At 36.8% G+C, this 24738-nt stretch overlaps 2 long non-coding RNA genes across 2 annotated transcripts; one reads left to right on the top strand and one right to left on the bottom strand.

The window, feature by feature from the left end:
* Window positions 1-1434: 1434 nt before the first annotated feature.
* Window positions 1435-4146, bottom strand: LOC132614160 (uncharacterized). The gene is made up of 2 exons (XR_009572194.1): window positions 2234-4146; window positions 1435-1671 (listed from the first exon to the last, which is right to left on the bottom strand). It is a non-coding gene; the product is annotated as an uncharacterized LOC132614160 (long non-coding RNA).
* An 8154-nt stretch (window positions 4147-12300) lies between these two features.
* LOC132616178 (uncharacterized) lies at window positions 12301-18315 on the top strand. The gene is made up of 2 exons (XR_009573037.1): window positions 12301-12900; window positions 17889-18315. It is a non-coding gene; the product is annotated as an uncharacterized LOC132616178 (long non-coding RNA).
* Window positions 18316-24738: the final 6423 nt, after the last annotated feature.

Raw genomic sequence — 24738 nt, 5'->3', positions numbered from 1 at the left:
AGTTCCTTCAAGGTGAGACATGGCGATCACGATTATTCCATAACATAATCGGAGGTTACCGACCTTACGTCACTCCGATAGAATTGTAGCTTTTAATTGGACTCTCATGCATGCTTATTTTTATGTATAATTACATCGGGCCTAGTTGGCCGGGCAGACACCACTTCGGTGGGCGGCTTATGGATGATGATAGTTACACCGGGCCTAGTTGGTCGGGCAGTCACCACTAGTGGGCGGTGTGAGATGATTACCCCGGACGCGGGAGGCCCGGACGCGGGCTAGTGATGATATTATGTTATGTATGTATTGTTGACACCCAATTTCGTCCCTCCTTTTTTCCTATTTATTCCCTTGGGTTTCCAAATTTATTAACGAGCTAAATACTTTGTTTTTCGTCACTATTTTAACGCTACTACTATTAATACTATTATTCTTTTTATTGTCATCTTGACTATTTTATTATCAACGACAATAGTATTATTTTATCACCATTTTAATAGATTGTGGTTATTTCATATCAAGATTCGACTTGTTAAATTAAATATAAATCCATATTTTATTAGTATCTACATACATGGTGGGGTTATAATATTAGTACTTTATTTTCTACGTATTGATCGTCGATTGCCGTCACATAATAATATGTTGCATTTTCCATTAAATTAGAAACCCAATGAATTTACATGGAAGAGGAATTTCAGCCAAATAAGTGGCCCAAACTTACTCAGCCCGCGTTTTAAAATCTCATTAGCCCATACCCTTTAACAACTCACCCGACCAGCCCATATTCTAACAGATCAGCCCACACCCGCTTCTACCCGACCCGACCCACTTCTTGTTTAAAGCCAATTCATCACCCTAAAGGAAAAAGCCCCAGCCGACCTTGTCGTCTTCTTCACCCCCTCTGCCCTCTCTCTACGCTCTCTCTCTCTCTTCGTTTCTCTCTCTCCATTTCCAGCAAAAGACCAGTCCTTTTTAGCCATCACTACAAAAAAACGCTTAAATTGCGGGGGTTATTTTTAAGGTTTGCGGCGGTTTGAAACCCCCGCAATGTGTTGTTGCGGCAGTTGGCAAAACCCCCACAATAACAGCTGTCACAATCAATTAGCGGCGGTTTTTTGCTGACCGCCAGAATTAATTTGCGGCGGTCATTTTACGGCAGTTGACCTCCGTAATTTTAAAATTTAATCTTTTAAAAATAATTCTCAATGACAGATTGCGGCGGTTTAGAACCTCCGCAATACACATATATATATATATATATATATATTTATTTTTAAAAAATTAGCTTATATTTAAAGGTCCTGGCAGTCTCATATCCCCCAACAATTCATTGAATTTTTTTATATATTATCGACTACAAAATCACTAATTAAGCTAGAAATCATAATCAAAGCAAAAAAAACATTAAAACTTTAAGAGACATCGATAACATATCGTAAAATCACAAATGTTATCATAAAGTAACATTAGCTTTTGAAATTAAAAATTTAAGTAGCATTATCAGATCGCTCAAAAACTAAATTTAAACACAATGGATTCACTCCAGCATTTTAACATCCATTCCTACCAAACAATACAATGAAATCAACGGTTGTCACTAGGATTACTATCACCGCATGATCTTCTTACATCCATGGGAGAAAGGGATCCACTCGCCGCATCACTTGGCTGCATAATGAAAAGCATAGAAATAGAGTTAGTTATTATCCTGATAACACCACAACTCTTTATTCAGGTTTAATTTGGAAATCCAACTGCTCACTTACAATCTTATATAATATCTTATCAACTCATTGAATGACAATTAAAGAACGTGTTAATCCATGAGTATATACACCAACCAAAACCAAAAGTAGGGGTGGGCATAAACACCGAAAACCGAAAAACCGGACTGAATCGAATTAGTTCGGTTTTTCGGTTTCGTTTTTTTTTTAAATAAAAACTTCGGTGTTCGGTTCGGTATTCGGTTCCGGTTCACCGGTTCTTCGGTATTCGGTTAAACCGAAAATACCGAAAATTTAGTGCCCAAGTTCGATTCCCCGAAATTTGAGGCTCAAATATGATCTTGATGGAAAAAGAGAGAATCTCAAATGCCAACCATCCACTGATTTGCCAGGCCAAGATACAGGTCAAATTGTCAAATGTCCATATTCAGCTAGTCCAAAAAGTGAAACATCATCATTGCTGCCTCTTCTGTACAATTGCACAAGAGCAGAAAAAACAAACTCACCTGCTAACCATGTCGCTCCACACAGAAGGAGGCTGAGATTTGCCTACCCATGGCTGCAAAAAGCAGACGCCATTGTGCTGCTTATCATTATGGGATAATGAAGTATGTGCATGTTCAGTTCTCCTCTAGCTTTCTTGTGCATGAAGTAGCCATTTTACAAGTAGAAACCCGAATTAGAAAAACCGAAACCGAACAGAAACGAATTTCAAAAAACCGAACCGAACCGAATTAATTCGGTGCGGTGTTCGGTGTCCACTTTCAAAAAACCGAAACCGAAAAAACCGAACCGAAATTTGAAAAACCGAACCGAAGAACCGAACGCCCACCCCTAACCAAAAGTATACAAAATACAGCAACAAAGTGTAAAAACGAATTCACATAACTAGTACTAGAATACATCACCAGCATTAATATTTGGAAAGATAAAAAAGAGTTCCCAATATGATTTAGGGCAAGGATTCGTGATCTAATTTCGTACAACAAAATTTGTAATGAACCATGTGAAAATAAAGGAAGGAAGTCATATATGGATCTTAAAACAACATTTATGATCACATACATCATTTTCAATTGAGCATCCAAAAGTAGTTAGCTGTCACGTAACATGGCATCCAAAATTACTAGCATTAGTTAATGCATGAAAATGATGTTGAACTACATCACACTAATTATAGGGGCACTATCTCTGTGGTTTTAATTTTTTGCATTTAAGATTTTAAGGTGGCTACATTACTGCCACAAATTAGAAGTATTGTCCTTTTTCTTCAAGCTTCTTTTTCATATAGTAGAAAATAATACATAGTAGAGAATTAAGCATCAATCACATTCAAAAGTAACTAAACCTCTTTTTCATCTCACACTAGCTACAATCAGTTTCATATAAATACTACTCCCTCGGTCCAAATTTATACGACACTCTTTCCTTAAACATTCCTGTGAGAAATGACACTGAAAGAAGAGGTGTTCAGTTTTTTCCTCCTGCTCCTCACATATGACACACTTGTTATCATGGCACACCCCTATTTTTTGTAGTCTTGATCTTGTAAGGATCCTGTCATATCCTACGTACTATCCAACAAATGAAACTCTATTTTGGTATATTGAGTTTATTCCACACCACCTCTCCCAATACCATGATTCTTGGTCTCCTTTCCTCCATTGATAGCCACTATGAATTTTGTAGCTACCACTCTGTGTTATCCACCCATTGCCCACATATCCAGCTTTAAATTTATCTCTAAAATTCCATAAAGAATAAAGATAACTTTCTTAACCAAAAGATAGTAAGTTCTAGAAAAAACACTAATGAAACCTTCCTAATCAAGCGGGAAAAAAAGGTGACTAAGGGAACTAAAAAAGTAATGATATATCTATTCAGTCATATTCTCCTCTATTGCAATTTGGATATTCTCGTAATCAACATCAAAAAATTGTCCAAATTCTTGTTGTCGATATGGTTCATTCTCGTATATTTCCTCTTCATCAACCTCTCCCATGTCAAACAAATCTCTTGGCTTTAGATGTACAGCCACACTCCATCCTTTATCAGTTTCATCATCAAAGCTATTTTTGGTTAAACAATCTGGATTTAAGAGGGTCCTAACACAGCGAAAAGTTTGTTCTTTCAGGCAATTTGTCAAACACCTCCAAGGCAAGTTTGATAGCAGTTCCATTCTTACTACACTTTGAAAAGCTTAAAACAGTTTAAAATAAAGAATAAACCATGAAAACAGCGAAGCAGCTGAACACACACAACAGAGGTGTAGAGATTTACCACCAATTAGCCAAAAAATTTAGGTGAAAGTAAGCTAAATCTTCCATGGAAGACTCAAAACACAGAAAAGAGCATTCTTCAATTTAAAACTCAGCACTGATAATCAGAAAAGATGGAAAAATAAAGAGGAAATCGGGAAACAAACTCACCTAATAACTGTGTAGATCACCTAAACTGAGCAGTGAAGACACGCAGCAAAACGATCAAAATATGAAGAAGAACCTGGTAAACCCAAAAAATTAGTGAACTCAGATTATTCACTAATCAGCGATTGAAGTGTCAATCTTTAAAAAATCATAGGTGTTTGAACATATAATCACATGAAAACATTAAGAAAGGGGAAAACCCATATACTGAAATACCAAAAATCAGAAGATACTTGAGATAATAGATAGATTAGTAGAAGTAGTAGCAGTAGAAGACAAGACCAATTTCGTTCAAAAACTCCAACTTTTATTTAAAACTAATTTCGTACCCATGTTTGGACCAATTTCATTTGACGTTTGAGAAAGGATATTTCAAAGTTACAAATACAATTCATTAGAATGAGTCTAATGGTTTTGTTGAGTCTAGTTCGAAAACAGTTAAAGTAAACACCACTTAATAACAAGATACAGTTGGAATGAAAATATGACCAAACTTAGGCAAATCAATAGCGTTGCTTTCGAACAAAGTATAAACACAATAATCAAATTCCATAATGGACCATACATAAGCTTTAAAGGAAAAAGGGAAAATGGACCTCAAAGGTAAGCTTTCTGATTACCGAATCTGAGGAATAAGTACAGCATTTGAAATGAACAATAAAACAAACTGGAAACCTCGACTGAACGGAATCTTTGGTGGGAAATCTGAACCTTGCCGGAAAATAAAACTGGGTGTTTGGTGCTGATTTTTGGTGGAAACGAAGGTGGTGACAATGGTGATTTTGGGGTGAAATTAAGTGGGCTACGGATCGGTTTGGTATTCTGTTTTTGGTTGTTTCAAGTATGTTTCAGATGGGGTTTTGGGGTGGTTTGGATGGTGGCAAAAAGGGATGGTTCACGGTGAGAAAAGGAAAAGGAAAATGTGGCAGAAATAAAAAGTAGTGAGAGAGGCAGAGGGTTTTGAGAGAGGGGGAAAAGATTTTTCAGAGAAAAAAGAGCCAAAAAAAAAGTGAGGGAAAAGTTGCGCGCTATTTTTTTTCCCAGATGGTGGAGGTTCCAAACCCCCGCTAGTTTCTTTTATTTGTGTCGGACATGTAAACCCCCGCTATTTAATGAAATTTGCGTGGGTTATAGCTGACCCCCGCTATTAAACCGCCGCAATTTAAGCATTTTTTTGTAGTGCATGAACAGGCTTGTCTACTACATTTTCATACCAAAATTTGTCTTTCTTTCTGTTTACCTGGATGCATTTGTCGATTGAAAGGGAAAGGTCTGCCCGTTTTGCTTCAAGACACGCAATAATCTCCAAAATCAGAGAATGGTCGAACCATTTTTGGTAACACCCGAATCAAATCACGTGAAGATTAGCTCAGATTTCAACGGTTCATTTTTTATTCGTTTTCAAAACCCAAGATTCGAATCCCGCCCAAATTTTGAACCCTAGAGGAACCCTAAATCATCCTATAAATACTCACTTTCGATCCAACAAAGGGAAGTTCTTTTCAGACACTTTGACCCCTCTTAAAATATCGACATTTTTAATCACCATATCTTGGAATACTTATTTGGAGTATTAAATTGTTCACTCTTATCAATTCTGCTATTACTTTGGAGTCGAGGGTAAATCGGAGACTTGAAACCACGTTCACTGCACCCGAAGGAGGTGACTTCCTTTCCTTTTAGTTTATTTGGTATTTTACCTACTTGATGGTTGTGTGTGCCAAGTTACTGGTGTATGCATGTTTGAGTTAATTGCTCTTCCTATGCAGTCAGATTAATTGTCTAATTATTAGTTTAGGCATGTTTATGCATGTTTAATTCCTGTTTGACCATACCAAGGTGCTGGTTGTTGGTTTAGTCCTTGTTTGATTTAAGTTAGTATGCTTATGCTGTTTCATGGATAATCTGGTCCTCTTTATGTTGTTTTGAATAATATTAGTATGGTCATGAGTGTCTTGTTTGAATCTAAACTTGGTTATTGTATAAGTTATTCAAGTGGAGTGCATAATATAGTTAAATCTAGTTTTGGTTTTGTTGAGTAGTTCACTGTTTAGATCCGACTGTAAGTTTAGTTTGTTAGTTATATGATTAACATGTCTATTAGTTAATCTTTGGTCAAGTGTATATCTACTTACAGGATGCTTTAACATTATGCTTAGTCTTTAAATACTGGTTATATAGTTTAAAGAGGATTAAGGTATAGCCTGTAATAGACACTCATGTATGGTTTATGGTCCTGCTCCTTAAATTACATGAATATATCCACATGTTTGATTAATTTAGTGATAATAGTGAATTAAACTTAGCATATATATGTTAGGTGTGTGTGGGTTTGTACATTGTAGAATCTCAGAAATGTGTGAAAGAGCATATTGTTCCTGCTTCTTCCTGGGTACTGTCCATTTAGAAATTGTTAACTACGGGAATGAGTCATTTGAAGAATATTGTGCCAACCTTAGTTTCCTGTTCGTTTGAAACTGCTAGAAATGTTTGGATATTTAAATAACATGCTTGATGATTCACTTATTCTATGTGTGACTCAGAGTTGTTATTTGGTAGCACAAAATCATATCTAACTATATATATGTATTTGGTTCTCGGTCAGTAGAATTGGAATTTCAAAAAATGATGTTTGCTTCAAAGTATTTAGTTGTCTTTGTATGTCCACATTGTTAAGATTTGATGATAAGCTGCATATAGGTTTGTGTAAGTCTATCTAAACCTAAGGCTATGCCCAGTTGAGATTAAGTGACATATAATATGATCTGTAAACTGACCAGGACCTGTAAATGCTCCCTCTTTAGTGATTTTGTTCAAAACTATAAAGTTGGTACCTTTAACTTGCTATTGGCCTTAATCCTGCCAAATCACAGAATAGGTCCAAAGAGTCTAAGCATTTAAAATCTCAGTTTTAGCCACTTTAAATCTATACAAATGACCTGCTAAGTCTTGTGATGATATTTGAAATTTCTTTATTGATGAAACATGCTAGCCGTGTGCTATTTAGTCATCTCTTAGTAAATTGGATCTGTTTGGTACTTACCCGAGGATATTGTATAAATTAGGTGAATATTTGTACTTGCTCTATGAGACCATTCTTGCCTAATAAAGATGCCTCGGTTTTAAGGATTAGAGAAAGAGTAAACATCTCTCTACTTTGATGGAGTTGTCTATTTAATTCTGAAGCCTAATTTGGGTTGGAACTGCTGCTGCATTTCAGCCAATTTCCACCTTACTTACGGTCATGAACTGCTGTAGCTTTAGCCACTTTTGTTGTTGTACTTTCGGGCCATGAACCACAACATTTTAAGCCGAATTTCTGCAGTGCTTTGAGCTGAATTTCAGCTTCATTCTGAGCTGAATTGTTATTGTATTTTGAGGTTGTAACACCGCTTCAGATTAACCTTGCTGCTGCAAAGTTTTAGCAAGTGGCTCTAAAATTTAACTCTAATTCGTTGAGGAGTCAACATACCACTGTGTTGTTGTTCATTAAAGTCATTCAGATCTATTACTTTTGATATAATGCATTGAGTTTAGATTCGAGTAGTATTGATTATAGTTGGGCTCATTTACTAATTCTTTTCTCTCTCTGTCTTTGTATGTGAAATCCTGGCACGAGTCCGACGGACACCTCTCCCGCATTCGATGTTGGGCTAAAAGCCCAATGTCATATTCCTCGAGTCACTCTATCAATCGTGCAAAAAATGATGTTGGGCCGAAGCCCATATGGCAGAATATATGGCAGCATATTGAATGGGCCAAACCCATTCAACACATGTGTTTCAGTTACTCTATCTTTGTGTATCTGTTTACCTGCCTAACATTTATCTTATTTTGTCTTTCTTAGGTTAGATGAATTCTAATAGAATTAGTGGGATAGTCTAGTGATAATGGATAGTTAGAGTTTGAATTTGCTTTCATGATTTAATAATTTAGCTTATTTCGTCAGTACAAAATTTCTGTTAATTGTTCTTTTACAAGTCTAAAAAGGATTGAGTCATCCGATCAAGAATTAAATCCGATTTCAAACTATCCACCAACTTTAAATTATAACTTTATTTTATAAAACATTTTTTAAAGTTTTATGGTAATTCTATTTAAAGGCAATAAATGACCATTTCTAAAGTGATGAATCCTTTTCCCAGCTTAATTCACATCTTATTTTCCCAAACAAGGCCCAATTTTCATAAAAGAGGTAGTTATATTTTAGACAACTTTTCACATAATAGTATGAAGTTTATTGGTTTATTGCCTTCTTGATCTTATTCGTTACTTAATAAGCTAAGCAGTTAAAAATGAGTTAATAATCGATCATTGAATTCCTATTAACGTATTGACTAATCCAACATATTTTCTAATATGGCTAAAGTCTTTTTCTATAAACTACTACCTTATTCTAATTTAAATAGTAGCCTTATATTCTCCATTTTGGAATCCTGATAATACTTACAAACTATTTTTCCAAACATTTAAAATGTTATATTTGTATATTTTTAGTCTTAATTAAATAACATAAGTCCGGTCGGATAACCATTGTTAATGGATTCTAAGGGGTGCCTAATACCTTCCCTTTAGATTAGTCGAACCCTTACGTAGATCATTTGGTTTCGTAAACTTTAAAACGGAGTTAACTTTAGATAATTACTTTAATGAACTTTAGGTGTCCTAATTTACCATAAATAATTAGATGGCGACTCCCTAACTTTAATTAACCTCGGAATTACTGGGATGTTGTAAACTATTTTTGACTTCAGTTAAAATAGGGTATAACAGCTTGGCGACTCCGCTAGGGATACTTAGGTTCTAACCATAACAGACTTAGTCTTAATTAGGCTTTGGATGCTTGTTTTAATTACTTTATTTGTTGTTAACTGTTTGTACATGCTATTAATTGTTTGTTTGATATAAACTGTTTAAGTGTTACTGTTTTGATATAAACTGTCCTCCCGTATCATTTTCCTCCACTTCTGGAAAATTCACACAAATTGACACACTTAAAGCGGTTTCGCGGTTCACGGCCGCGCACTACTAAATCACCCTTAGTTGGATCGATCCTGTGGATTTAGTCGATCGGCGGTGCAGTCGACAACCACGGACTTTCCACTCCCAAGTTGTCCACTTGGGAGAGCCTTGTGTCGTAGGAAACCAACTCTTAGTCAACCTAGGGTAGAGCTAAACCAAAACCCTTTATTAGGAGCATACATTTCATGACCTAGGAGGTTTAATACCCTTGGTGTATTAAGCCCATTAGATGACTCTACCCAAACGTCCAAGTGGGTTCACGACCCCAAGTGACACTAATCATACTTTATGTGCATGTTTGGAGGATAATTGTGCCTAAATATTGACTATTTGCTCTAACTAATTAAACTTTAGGAGGGAGGGAATGACTAACGTTTCTATGACAGGTACGGATTTGCGTTGGAGTACAACAAATGACGAAGATCAAGGACATCACAAAATGGAGCTAGAAGTTAGACATAGGAAATTGTATTTACTTTACTTAGATTAGGAAACACTTTATGTTGTATTCATTTGATATGTAATAAATATTACATTACTTTTGTACTTTATTTTTGGGGAAATAGAATTTGTTTAATTAGCCAAAAGCAATGGGATGACGTATTATGGCACACTTTACCCTTCAAACAAACGTTAGGCCTACCTCTGGCACAAAGAGGTCACATGCATATTAGGACGCGTTATTGTTTGATATACTCGTTTACATTTGCTTGACGACTTGTTTGACTTTATTTGATGAATTATTTGCTACATGACTTACTTGACTCTACGTGATCATGACTTTACCTAGATATGTTAATGAGACTGATATCATTTACATTTTATGTTTCCTTTTTCTTATTATGTTTCTTTTTATTTGTGTTCCCAAAAAGTTGATTCGTGTTGACACTCGAGTTGGCCGACCACCCTTACCTCACAAGGTCAAAAACGTCGTCATTACCTGACGTAGCTGGGTTGTTCAAGGAAAGGAAATTATTATGTCTGATCCAGCCTCAGCTATTTCAACTGGTTTGGAAAACATCATGATCTCTAGTGATCCCCCCGAGACTTCCGAACATAGAACTACTATTCAACATGATGAACATATCGCCCGCCTGACTCAAGAGATTGAGGATCTACGTGGAGAACTGAATCGGGTTAGGGACCTGACCAATTTGTCCGTTACACTCCAAAGTCCACCTCCTGAACCTAGAAATGTCGCACCAAACCCACCTCGTTTTCCATCACTTGAATCTCCAGTTCCTGAACATTTTCCTCCACGAAACAATGCTCCCACCAACAACAACAACTTTCCTCCAGTCACCCTCACAAATCCACCAAATCCATCATCCGTCTATACCCCTCGACAAAGTCAACCACCCACCTACACTACCTATGCTACTCCTAATCCACTACTCGTCAACCCACCAAGTCAATCGCTAGTCCACACTCCTTATATCCCTTTATCCACCAACACTAATCCGCCACCTGCAACTACTCCTCTAAACCTACCAAACCAACCATTTATAACACACCACCTCCAGTCCAAAACCCTTAAATTGTCCAAACTTATCCAACCCAGCATATACATGGGGCACATTTTGTCACTCCTAATGCGCAATATGTTCCTCCAGTATATGCAGCGAAAACACAAGCCTTTACCAACCCAGTAATGGTCAGGTTCCAGTCCGAGGTGGATCAATACGAGGAAATGGAAAAAGGATGCAAAAGCAAGGGTGGATAATATGTTATTAAAAGAAATCCACAATCTCAAAGAAGAAATGAGAAACCTTCAAGTTGCTAGGGGAAGCAAGAGTGTAGAATACGAAGATCTGTGTGTTCAGCCTGACGTTGATTTGTCCGTAGGCTACAAGCTGCCGGAATTTAATACATTTAATGGAACAAGCGACCCCCATACACACTTAAGGGCTTATTGTGACAAACTGGTTGGAGTAGGTAGAGATCAGAATATAAGGATGGAGCTATTCATAAGAAGCTTATCCGGTGAGGCTCTTACTTGGTATACACAACAAGACATCTGTAAATGGCATGGTTGGAGTGATATGGCACAAGACTTCATGGACCGATTCAGCTTCAACACCGATATCACACCAGATAAAGTCTACATGACTAAGGTAACTAAGAAGTCAACTAAGTCGTTCCGCGAGTATGCACTGCGTTGGAGGTCAGAAGCAGCCAGGGTTCAACCCCCGATGAATGATAAAGAAATGACTGCTACCTTCATTGAATGCCAGGCTGGCATATACTATGAGAAAATGATAGGCATGATGGGACAAAAATTCACAGAAGTTGTCCGAATGGGAGAAGCTTTAGAAGAAGGAATCGAATCAGGAAAAATTCAGGATCTTACGGCTTTGCAAGATGTAAACAAAGCTATTCAATCTGGTTCTATCAGCGGGGTTAAAAAGAAGAAAGAAGATGTAGCTGCAGTCATGAATATCCAAGGAAATAAGCCGAACCAAGTTGTTACCTACTTTAACCATCCACAATAACCTTTCTACCCTTACCAATACGCTGAACCCTACTGTTGACACCCAATTTTGTCCCGTCTTTCTTCCAAATATTTATTTTTGATAGATTAAGAATAGTTGTTTATACTTTACCACAATTTTAATCAGTTTTCTATTAATACCGTCGCTTTTCTCATTTTTATTATTATTATTATTATTATTATTACTACCTTTATTATGTTCACTTTTATCATTTTTATTTACCGTCTTATGCACGCACGCATCGCATTTTACTTTATGCAATTAAACAAAGCAATTACTTACTGTTAAACTTTTAAAATATTATCGCACGGCTATTACAACATCATACAACTTTATTTAGTGATAAATATATTTTATAGTAAATAATATTTTGGCACACGTTAATATGTAATTAATTGAAAAAGGTCTTTTATTTAATTTAGAGGCCCAAAGCAGTATAAGAAAAAATATATTTTTCTAGCCCAAGAAGGCCTCACATCAGCCCCAAATCAGCCCCAAATCCAAGCCCAATCAGCTGCTTTCGGACCAGTCCATAAAATCAGCCCACTATTCGTTATCAACCCAGCCCATATCCGTTTCAGTGACCCGACCCGTTTGTTCAACAAAATATGAAATCACTAGGGTTACAAATCATTTCTTCAGCCGCCTCCCTTCCCCTTCTCTCTCTCTCTCTCTCCCCTCCATTTTTAGCTAAACTCCCCTTTCTCTTTAGCCATGGACAGAGACTGTCCTTCCATTTCTGTGTAAGTCTGCACTACTCAGAACCTTTCCATTCCTTTGGGGAATATAGACACATAAAATCTTCAAAGATCAGAGGAAATCGGCCCATTTTTTAGCGCAGCCTGAACCATCACATGAAGGTCTGCAACGTTCGATTTCGGAGGCTGAGGATTCGATTTCAAATATCGATTCCAATTCCCGCCCAAAAATGTTAGCCTAAAACCCTAGCTCATCACTATAAATAGAAGCTTTGCTGCTCATGAAAAGGGGATTTTTTTTGGTCGGAAAAACACTCTTGAAAGTCCTTGCGTTTATTTTGGGTTTCACCAGAGTTTTTTTTTTGGAGCCATCATCGTCATTTGAAATTATTTGAAATCAAACTAAATTTCTTTAAAAAAAAAAGAGTATTCTATGTTGTCGAGATTTTTGATTCGAAAGATTTTCCGAGTTTGGGTTCGTCACGTTCGAGCATAGATCTAAACCCCGCACCCCTGTTCGCTGCACCCAAAAAAGGTCAGTGCAATCCCTTTCTTCCTCTCTTTTTAGTTCGCTTTGATTTTGATGTGTATTTGGATTCTTTGTTTGTGTGTCTAAAGTACTTTTAGTTTCGATTTGGTTCTGTGTTAAAATTTGTATACCCGATGTCTTGATATAGGAAGTTGCATTTGTCTTTTGATAATGGTTGGTGCTTATTTAGTATACTCAGTGTTTCATTTGAAAAAATGGCTTAAAATCTCTGTTTCACTGTTCATATAAAAGCATGAGAAATTTCTTTTTCTTTCCAGTTAAAAAATGCTCTTCTGTATGTATTCAGTTGCTGTCCACATTAGGATATAAATTAGTACTTTTTTACTTGTCTACAGAATATATATAACTTGTGGAAAATATGTTTGTATGTTTCATGTTGTTAACATTTTTATGAGAAAACTACAACACCAGTAATGTGTAATGTAGATTATTCTGCTGAATCTGTTTGAGCATAATAAGAAGAGACCATGTTCTTTAGGACTCTCAAACAATGTATTATTCAAACCAAAATATGATATCCCTTTTCTGTTCTCAGCCTTGTAAATGAACTTAGGATATTTATATGAAAGCTTCAAATGTACCTTCAAGTTTTTTTTAAACAGATTTTTATTATATGATCATTTAACAAAGAGTATAAATTTTCTCTGATTAGTGATAAGCGCGACTGACGTATGGTGTGTGATTTTTCTATTTCTATTTTATTGATCCATGTACATTCCTCTGTTGCCATTTTAGAATTCAGATGTCATGCACTAATACTCCTTTAACTGCATTAATATAGTCTCGTCACTTCACTGTAATGTAGATGGTACTTTCATTAATTTACAATCAGTTAGGAATGAGATTGGGACATAAAATGGTTTTTTTTTTCTACTGAACATTATATTATTCCCTCATGGATCTCTTTTATCTAGCCTTTCTATCTAGAAATCTGTTGCCAATATATTTTGCATAAGTTATCTTGCTAATCTTCACCTTTTTCTTTTCTTCACATGTAATGCACTCGGAGTAACAAAGAGTCTCGTTTTGAGACTCGATATGGCTGCTGCTAGACCCAAGACCTGCATTTACATCCTATTGCATCTTGTCTCGCCCTCTATGCCTCCGAGCAGAAAAAGAAAATAGAAAGAGGAGCGAGACGACGCTCCTATCTCTCATTAGCCATTGCCTTCGCTCTCTCCTAGCTTTCTCTTTGTCTTTTTGCAATCTTGCTATTTGTTAGTAATTTGCTGAATTTTACTTTGATTCTGTTAGAAGGATTAAGCTTGGAATGGCATAGACCTTAGAAAGGGTAGTTCATAAAAGGAAAACTAGTAGTTAACTTTAAAGTCTATGACTATTTGGCCTAAAATTTAGAAGAAAATCTATGACTATTTGGCCTAAAATTTAAGTCATCTTTTGTCTTTTGCTTCAAAATAAATTCTTTAAAAGCTAACGTCCATGTGATTTTTAAAATATTTTTTTATAAAGGTATAATTTTTTTTGTCATGTTAGGTAAATATTGCTTCATCACATTATTATATTAGTATTGAAATTTGCCTTCTCTTTTAGATCTAATGAAGTATTCAAAATGCTATATTTTCTTATCAAGTTTTATCATATAATTAACCTAAGTTTGGCCGGATAACCGTAGTTACGGATCCTAGAGAATGCCTAACCCCTTCCCTTTAAGATAATTAGAACCCTTACCTAGAATTAAAGTTAAGCAGACCATTAACAGGGTTTAGTTAGCTTTACCTTAGTTAATAATTAGGTGCCCTAATTCACCTTAAAATCAATTAGGTGGCGACTCCTTACAATAAGCAATTTAGGAATCTTCAATATGTTGTACTCCGATTTGACCCGTTTAAAATGGGGTATAACAGCTTGGCGACTCCGCTGGGGACTTTAGGTTTTTAACCATAACAACTTAGGTTAATAATTAATTTGTTGGATGTTTTGGTTGTCTTTCTTTATTTTTGCCTTTATTGTTGTTTTATTTGTTTCTCTTATGTCCTTTTAAGTGATTGTTTTATTATGTGAAATTTTCTATGTAATAATATGTTACTGCTTTCCTTAACTGGCATTCCGTTCATACTTTCTCCACTCCTGGAAAATTCACACAAATTCACACTCGTAAAGCGGTTTCGCGGTTCGCGGCCGTGCACTACGAAATCACCCCCTAGTTGGATCGATCTTGTGGATTTAGTCGATCGGCGGTGCAGTCGACAGCCACAGACTTTCCACTCTCAAGTTGTCCACTTGGGGGAACCTTGTGTCTAGTAAGACAAATCTTAGAAAACTTAAGATAGAGCTATGCCACCAATTCTATTTAAGTCATCCATGCATAAGCCTTAGGCGGGTCGGTCCTTGGTAGCGACTCCACAATTAGGAAACCTACCAAATTGTCGGCGAGTTTTCATAACCCAACGACCAACAAGAATATTATGTGTAACGTGATAATGATAGAAGGATCCAAGCCTGACCACGACATTTCGAGTTTGGGAATCATTTCCTTTTGTAGGAAGTTTTAACATCCCCAAGTTCTGAACTTTCAATTACGTCGCTTAAAACAAAAAATTTCTCTTGTAAATCGAGTTCTTGAATTATCGGAACAAGTTAAAATATTTTTGAATTCGAGTTAGTTATCGCGTTTTTTCGAAGTCGATTCGTAAATCTTGTCGCCCTTGTCGCTGCACATAAAAAAAGTATTTTTTTCCTTCCTTCAGTTTACTTTCAGTAATTTAAATATGTAGGAGTGTTATTTGTGTGCTTTAATGGTTAGTTGCTAGTTTAGCTTAGTGTGACCTTGTTGTAATGTTTAATCAATCATGATTAGCAATTAGTTTGTTAGTATAGTCTTGTTTAAATGCCTAGTTAACAATGATTAGCTACAGTTTAATTATTAGTTTGATTCTGTTCAGATGCCTGTTCATTCATGATTAGCTGCTGGTTTAATTGGTAGTTTAACCCTCTGTATTGTTGGATTCATAAATATCAGCAGTTTGAGCTCATGCCTTTTTGAATTCCTGTCTAGTCCACAAATGTCATTTGCTAGCTCTTGAATCCTGTTTACATGTTGTCTACTATCAGTTTAGTGGTTCAGTTCCTATATTACTTACTTTGGGTATAATGATTAGTGTTTAACTAACTACTCATTAGACTTTGATGCGTTGTTGTACTCCTAGTGTGTTTACATGGCCTACACCAGTCAGAAAATATGATCACTTAAGGTATAATCAGCAGAGATAATGCCCCTGTTAGGCCTATAAATGACTCAAACTGCCTAATCATGCTTTTGTTTATGTTTTTTTCCCTTCATATGACTGCAAATATGTGATATTTATCATTAACTTTGATTCTAAAAGCATTTTTTATCTGCGAGGTATTTGCTTTATTATTCAGTAGCTCAGTTTTTAGAAGTCGGGTTCTGTGAGCAAAGTCTCTTATTTGTCGCATGTCATATGTCAGTCATGTGGAATTATCTGCATTTTCATCAGCCAGTTGCATCATATTAAAGGAGAAAGTCCTACGTTTATGCTTCCATATGAAATTTTTTAGTGCCACATGAATGCACAGTTCTACATATATGTGACATACTACATGATTTCCGCACTGATGCACCGGTGGTGTTCGATAATATGTGTGAAACAACTTAATAATATTGTTTTCCTTTGCTTCTTCGTCTGGTTCTTCCCCTTTCTCCATCTACTTCCTTTGACGCCTTTTGTTCTGCTCTTTTCTCTTTTCTTGGTTCATTTTATGTTGCTTACTTTGCATCATATCAAATTATAGGCTAAACATTCTCGAAATAATTTATATCCTTAGGCTTGAAAAGCTCCGAGCTGCCTGCGTTAGTTTTTTTTTACCTTCTCGCTATGGCAACGACATCTTTTAACTTGCCAGTTCTTTAGTTATATATGTTATTGCTGACTGCTTCCTGTTTTTGCTATTCTGCACGTCTTCAATGTATTTTTACGCGAGTCAAGCTTGTAATATGATATTCGAAACTAAATAAACTCCACATGCCTTTTCACGAATCGGGTGGATACCTCATTTTCATATCAAGTGTAAAAATATCAGAATATGTATGGTGAATGTGTGTTTTCTTATTTCTAGCACCTAACATTGTATAGAGACGCACAAAAACTTTCTGCTGCTTTTTTTTCCCCTTTAGAAAATTATAGAGGCAGAATAAGATAAGAATAGATATATCGATGGAAATAAAGATTAAACAATTAAACTTGGATGATAGAAGTTGTTTCTGAACAGTTTTAGGATACTCACTTAATGTGTCATATCAGTTGGAAAGCATATATAAAGGGGGGTTGTGAGGTTTTACAGTGTGAAAACTACTTATTTTCACCTTTCTCCTTACCTGGTCGCTAGGGAAACTCAACCAATATACCTTCAAATAGTTAGATTTCATGGTTGCCTGCTTACTGCATCTTTTTACTAATTTAGTTTTACTAAATGATAGACCTTTCCCCGGACCCCGCGCATAGCGGGAGCTTAATGCACTGGACTGCCCTTTTTTTAGTCTTACTAAATGATCACTTTGTATGTCAATATTTTTATTTCACTTCTGATCAATATGCTTTGTAAATGCTGACAACTTGATCAATCTTGACTATACAAATAGCATAGCTTTATTGGCTTCTGAATTTAGTTGGTAATGAGAGGCTTGCGAAGAAATAGGTTGAAGGAAACTGAAAAGTTAATGCCAGTTTCAGCTTTCGCAGATGTGATACCTAATTTAGTAAATAGAAGCGGCTATTTTCCAGTACAGGTGCCTGTTATTTACAATTTATTATAGCAGCCACAATTCTGTTATTTTAAAAGTTCATAGCTGAGGTATTGCGCGTAAGATTTTATTCTTGCATTTCCCTTTGTGAATTGAAGACAATTGTAATACCTGCTTCTCTTCAGGCTCCCTAATTTTAACGGTTCCTTAAGCAAAGTTTCTAAGACTGATCTCTTTCCATCTCTAGCAGCATGTTCTTGACTTTTCAGAAGTTAGTTTACTTTGGAGTTCGATCAATACATGTCAAATATGTTTTCTCAAATGGTATTACACAAGCTACTGCACTACTTTCCAAGGACATTTCAAGTCATGACAAACCGACGAAAAGCGTTTTGTAGCATCCTTCTTACTGGGATTCGGCTGTACTGGATATTTATGTGTTGTTTCTGTCTCTGTCTACGCTCGAGTTGTAAGATCATGACTGCAAATACTGCACCAGTGTTAAGCATGAATATGTTATCAGGGACATCATTGTTTATGTCAACAGGCTGATTTTTTTTTAAACTTTCTTAAACTTTCTCCAACATAGAATCTTAGCATGCGTTGGCATTATAATTTTATTTACTATTACCACACATTTAAAGGCATAATAATTACCAACTTATTGATACTCCTTATGTTTTGGCGTGTACTGAATGTTTCTTTACGATGTCTTTCGCCTTTGTTTCTGCCGGCTGAAAAAATAATTACTGCACTGAAGGTTGATAAAGTGATTGAAGTATTGACACTTCTAAAAATTGAGTTTCTTTATCAATGGATCCTCGGAAAACAAGCAAGCTTCCTCGCACAACGACAGAGGTTTATGATAAGAATGCCAAACAACGTGAAATGTATCGCGATATGCCCACAGTTGAAAAAATGCACTTCTCTTTTCCTGGGAACATTCCTTGGCTTGTTCTTTCAGCAAGGTTTTGTTTAATTTAAGTTGCAATTGCTAAAGGCTGTATTTTGTAGAACTAAGGAGGAAAAGGATACCAACTGGTTTCCTTAAGGCTAAAGTCGTTTTGGTGCTAATTGGAGGATCAAATGATGCTTTGAACCATCTAGTAGTAGCAGGAGAAGGACAAATTTATATAAGAGTTGATTTCACAATTTTTTCTTCTTCTAGTTTACGTATGGATATTTTCTATTAGGATTCTAATTTAATTAAGTTTCGCCTGGGTTGGGAGTGTTCATTGCGTTTGGATTTCGTCATGGGAAGACAATTTGGATAAGACATTCTCGCTTAGGGACCGTGGTTGTCATTCCCAAGATGTGGGCTCAAATGGCTAACATAATGCAGTATTTGGGGAATGCGGGCGCATGGCCTAGCAATGACGGAGCATCATCTTCAGTTCAGCCACCAGCATGATCAAGTGCGAAAGATCTAGGCCAAGTCTTAGGATTGTCTTTACACTATGTCACCTTTTATGTATTTTGGTTTATTGTCTCGCTTTTGTTATTTCAATGAAACTTGGCCTTTTATTTCCAAACTCAAGTTCCTCAATTAAATGGCTTGGATCACTCTATCATAATCTCAAATATTTGGCGTTAGGCCTACCTCTGGCATAAAGAGGTCCCTGCATATTAGGACGTGTTATTAATGTTTGTGTCATAAACTTTGTAAGTCGTTTGCTTACTTACTTGCTAAGTGATTTACTTGAATTTATTTGCAATGTGCTCGCCCTTGAATTTATTTGCGATATGCTATTACTTGATGCTAAGAGAATTACTTAAATTTATTTGCAATATGCTCTTACTTGAATTTATTTGTGATATGCTATTACTTGATGTTTACTAACGTCTTCTTCGTTTCTCTTGATAAAAAGAGAGAAAATTGAATCCATATTTGCTTATCTCTTTATTTTGATATTATCTTTTAATTATTTTTTTATGCATCACCTTCACGATTTTTAAAATAATAGTAATCAAATTATTCCGCGATTAGCGCACTTTAGCGACTCTAGAGCACCTTTAAGATCGTTCACATTCCTAGCATGATTCCCGTTTTCTACAAAGCAGGATGTTTCACTCAACAACGTTCTAATCGTCGGAGGAAATTTCCTAATTTCTCATCCATGAACTAGCCTTGAAAAATTCATTTTGCCAATGCTTGAAGTTAATTCCTGTCATTCCAGCTTTGTTTTAATAGGCGTTTTTTCTATAATTGTCCTTCCCATCGTTAGTTGCTTAGTTAATCAAATCTATTAGTGTCAAATAATTTGTCTCGCATCAAACTGCAAATTCCAGAGCTTCTCCAAGACCTTCCTTTATGGGTATGATCTTCTGTCTCAAACGATGGAACATTTGGCCCGTTAGCTCCATGCCTCGTAGAATCTATTTTGCACTCGGTCTACGTCATGGAACTTTTACTTTCAAAACTCCGTCATTTTCACCATTTATCGCTTCTTAAATTGGTAGATGTCCAAATTTATTTGCACAATCTATCAAATGATGCTTGTTGAAATTTATTCAACGTTTTCCATTAAGTTGTTCAAGAATGACTTTTCAAGTACCTTACTTCTGCGGCGTCTTCACTCATTCAATCGCGTCATCCTCATTTTGGGTCGCCGAGATTTATCTTCGCGCAATTTCAATTTTTTTGGCATGCAAGTCAAGGGACAATCTCATAGGTTTTTCATCCTTGACATTTTGCAATCCGCCAATGCTTCGCAACTCTCGAGTATATTAAATGCAACTGTCGTGCGCTCGATCAATCGTGATCTTTCTATCTTCATCCCGAGTTTGTCCATCATACCCATATAAGCGCTCGATCAATCATGATCTTTTGTAAGCTTAAATGACCAATCTTTTGCATTATTAGAAGTCCCTTGTTATGCAAGGTGAACTACGTTTGACCTGATTTCCTATCGGATACAGGATGCGTAGGCGGCCAATATGAAACTGGGGCAAATTGTTTAAAAAATATGCCAAAGTTAGCAAAGGATAAGAATCAAATCAGGGCCAAGCTTTGGTGTTCAGCATAAGTCAGCTTTTCTTCAAACTTCAATTTTTCAGATTTTCTTCAAGCTTCAAATTCTACTCCAATGTAGTTTGCTTTTTCTTTCATTAATCCTCAAGCGTTAGAGCCTACTAGCCAATAAGTCGCTTTCCTCCGCTCGTGCTACGACTTAGGTCGTCTATTCTTGCTTAATCAAATCACGAACTAATTTATCACATATTTTATTATTTTGGTGTATATTCTCACGCTCTAACATTTTATTTTGTGTTTGTTTAGTTTTATTGCATTCTTTAGAGGTTGCCTAGCATTGAACATTGTTTTGGCTGCGCATCTGCATTAAGGACGGGACTAAAATGGCGAAGAGATTTGAATCATTCAACACTAGCATGGGGTTGGTGCGAAAACAAAGTGATGATAGCAAAAAGAATGTGGTTCAAAGAAGCATTTTGGTCAATTTAGGAAATACCTTCAGCCTTCTTCCTAACACAACTTCAGCTTCCAGCTCAACCCAAAACATTTCCTTCACTATTTCTCCTCACCCAGCTCCTACATATATACCGCCAAGATACTCTATTAAACCAGAAGCTTTGCAAGTCACGTCGATGCCCGATGTCCAAAAGGCTGCACTTGCAGCACCCTTCACAAAAAACTAGCAAAATCAGCTAGCGGTATGCACATACAAGAGATTGAGAAATGAAACGAATGCAATCAATTGGGATAACTCGGATAGAGAGCTTCACAATTTAAGGAGAATTATCGAAGAAGAGATGCGAGCAAGAAATGTCCAAAGTTTAAGATATGAAAGCTTGTGCATGCTTCCAAATGTTAAGTTGCCGCCAGGATTCAAAGTGCCAAAATTCAACACCTTCAATGGCAGAGGAAATCATGTCACGCACTTGAAGGACTATTGTAGCAGATTAATGGGAATTGGACAAGATGAAGCCATACGAATGAAATTGTTCATTCAGAGCCTGTCAGGGTTAGCATTAGATTGGTACACAGAACAAGACTTTCGCAAATGGTACACATGGGAGGACATGACCCGCGACTTTGTAGAAAAATTCAAGTTTAACATCGGGGTTAGTCCAAATCTTTATGATATACGTAAGATAGAAAGAATGCCACATGAGTCTTTTCAGGAATATGCCATCCGATGGAGATTGGAAGCTTCAAAAATACGCCCTCCATTGCACGAGAATGAGTTGATTTCAACTTTCATCCAAATGCAAAAGGGCATATATTATGAAAAGTTGTTATGTGCGCGGTTACGTGACTTTTCTGATCTAATTCAAGTTGGAAAGCAAGTAGAAGCGGGCGTTCGAGCAGGAAGAATTGTTGACACTTCATCAGTACAAGCAACTTTTCAAGCTGAGACATTCAACAACTTGCAAGGCAAAAGGAGAGAAACCGACACAACTATCAGGTCTACATATCAGCCGCAATCACGACAGAACTATCAAGTTTCGCGTGATCATATATCTCTTCATCAACGAGGCTTTCATTATCAACCCGATCAACCACAGTCCAGCTTACGACAGTCAGAGCACGTAAAATTCCGCACTTTTACTCCTCTTGAAGAGTCATTAACCAGCATATTTGAGAGAATGAAAGCCAAGGGACTCCTGAATCCAAAGAAAGGATGGATCCCTAAAAGCCTACCGCCAGATTTTGATTGGTCCAAGAGTTGTGCTTACCACTCTAATATTCCAGGTCATGACACAGAAAATTGCCGAGCACTTAAGCATAAGATCCAGAACATGATCGAAAAGGATAAGATAAGCGTACAACAAAATAAATTATGCGACAATGATGGCCCTCCAGTTGCAAATGCAATTATTGTTACCGGTGATCCATCAAAATTGGCACCGAGGCATTTGAAAAGGAAGCGTGGAACTAAGTAGGATGATTGAAAGGATCTACCGTCACCAGCATTCTCCACCCACTCGCCTTATGATCAGCTTTCTTTCTTGTAATTTTGCTAAAGCTTTGTATGAACTACGTTCGACCTGATTCCTGTTAGTAGCGGGATACGTAGGCGCCCATGTTGGGTTCGGTCTTAATATAATGAAAATTTTCATTTTCCCCATAAAGCGACACTGGGCAGCTTTGCAAATGGCCTATAATTATTCGACAAAAGCATGAATCGAAATCCCGAGCAATATATTACCGTCACCAGATTGTTGCAATGCCACCACCACGAGAAATGCAGATTCAACGCCAAATCTTCAGTGTTCAATGCAAGGCAACCACTTTATTTTATACTAACAAATTTTCTTTGAGTAACGTAGGGGCATATTTTAGCTATTCTTCAATGATATTGCACGTCATCTGAAAGCTCATCATCAAGTCGGAAGTTGTAAGATTCAGATGAAGCAAAGGACTAGGCCAACTCAACATTACTTAAATTTCATAACTCACAATGTTCTTTGAGTGCAGGATTTTCTTAGCAAACAAATTGCAGCAAAGTGGAAGATCTCCAATTTATTGGCATCGTACTGCGAAATATTTGCTACTATCAAACTAGGCAATGCACAAGCTCTCCTCACTGCACCATGGATATTTACTATTGCAAATCAAGCATCGCATCAAGATCTTCGCCCCGCACCAGTTTTTTTTTTTTTTTTTTTTTTTAGTAATTATAAATCAAGCACCGCATATAGGCTAGTCCGCCTTTAATAAGACATATTAGGCTTGTCCGCCTTTAATTGGACATTTTAGGCTTGTCCGCCTTTAATTGGACATTTTAGGCTTGTTCGCCTTTAATTGAACATCTTAGGTCTGTCCGCCTTTAATAGGACTTGTTTAGGCTAGTCTGCCTTTAATAGGACATTTTAGGCTCGTCCGCCTTTATTAGGACATTTTAGGCTCGTCCGCCTTTAACTGGACATTATAGGCTCGGCCGCCTTTAATAAGACGTATTAGGCTCGTCCGCCTTTAATTGGACATATTAGGCTCGTTCACCTTTAATTGAACATTTTAGGCTCGGCCGCCTTTAATTGGACAGTGTAGGCTCGTCTGCCTTTAATTGGATATTTTAGGTCCGTCCGCCTTTACTAGGACATTTTAGGTCTGTTCACCTTATAATAAGACTTAATTATTTTATTTGGATTTGTCCCCCTTAAAATTGGATGCAATGTTATTAGGTTTGTCCACCTAATAATAGGACTTAATTATTTTATCTGGTTTGCCCACCTTAAAATTGGACGCAATGTTATTAGGTTTTTCCGCCTTACAATAGGATTTAATCATTTTATTTGGGTTTGTCCGCCTTATAATAGGACTTGATTAATTTATTTGAGCATGTCCGCCTTAAAATTGGACATATTAAGTTTTACAAAAAGCGCACTGATGTTGCACTTGCATTTGCACTGCTTTTACCTCGAATAATTTTTGTACTAATCTCGCACCAGTACTACTTTTATCTCAAATATTTTGTACTGATCTCGCACTTGCACAACTTTTATTTGCACCACTTTTATCTCAAATATTTTGTATGAATCTCGCACATGCATTGCACTACTGCTTTCGAATGCCCTGCAAACGCACTGCATCAATGCTCTCAAACGCACCGCACATGCATTGCACTATTACTTTCAAATGCCCTGCAAAAGCACCGCATAAATGCTCAAATTCACCGCACATGCATTGCACTATTACTTTCAAATGCCCTGCAAACGCATTGCATAAATACTTTCGAACGCCCCGCACATGAATGCACTGCACACGCATAGTACTGCCGCTTTCAAATGCTCTGCATGAATGCTTTCAAATGCACCGCAAATACATTTCACCGCTGCCTTCAAATGCTCTGCATAAATGCTTTCAAGTACACCGCACGCATATTGCATTACAGCTTCCAAAATGCACCGCACATACATTGCATGGCTGCCTTCAAAATGCTTTGCACCGCACATTCATCGCACAAATGCTTTCATCCGCTTCGCATAAATACCTGCAAACGCAAATGCACCACACATACATTGCATGGCTGCCTTCAAAATGCTTTGCACCGCACACGCATCGCACAAATGCTTTCATCCGCCTCGCATGAATACTTGCAAACGCACATGCACCGCACAAATGCTTTAAAATTCACTGC

Source organism: Lycium barbarum, chromosome 10, assembly GCF_019175385.1.
Source record: "Lycium barbarum isolate Lr01 chromosome 10, ASM1917538v2, whole genome shotgun sequence".
In the NCBI taxonomy this organism is placed as follows: Eukaryota; Viridiplantae; Streptophyta; class Magnoliopsida; order Solanales; family Solanaceae; genus Lycium; species Lycium barbarum.
Note: the sequence above shows the minus strand (reverse complement) of the source record. Positions and strands in the feature narration are given on the sequence as shown.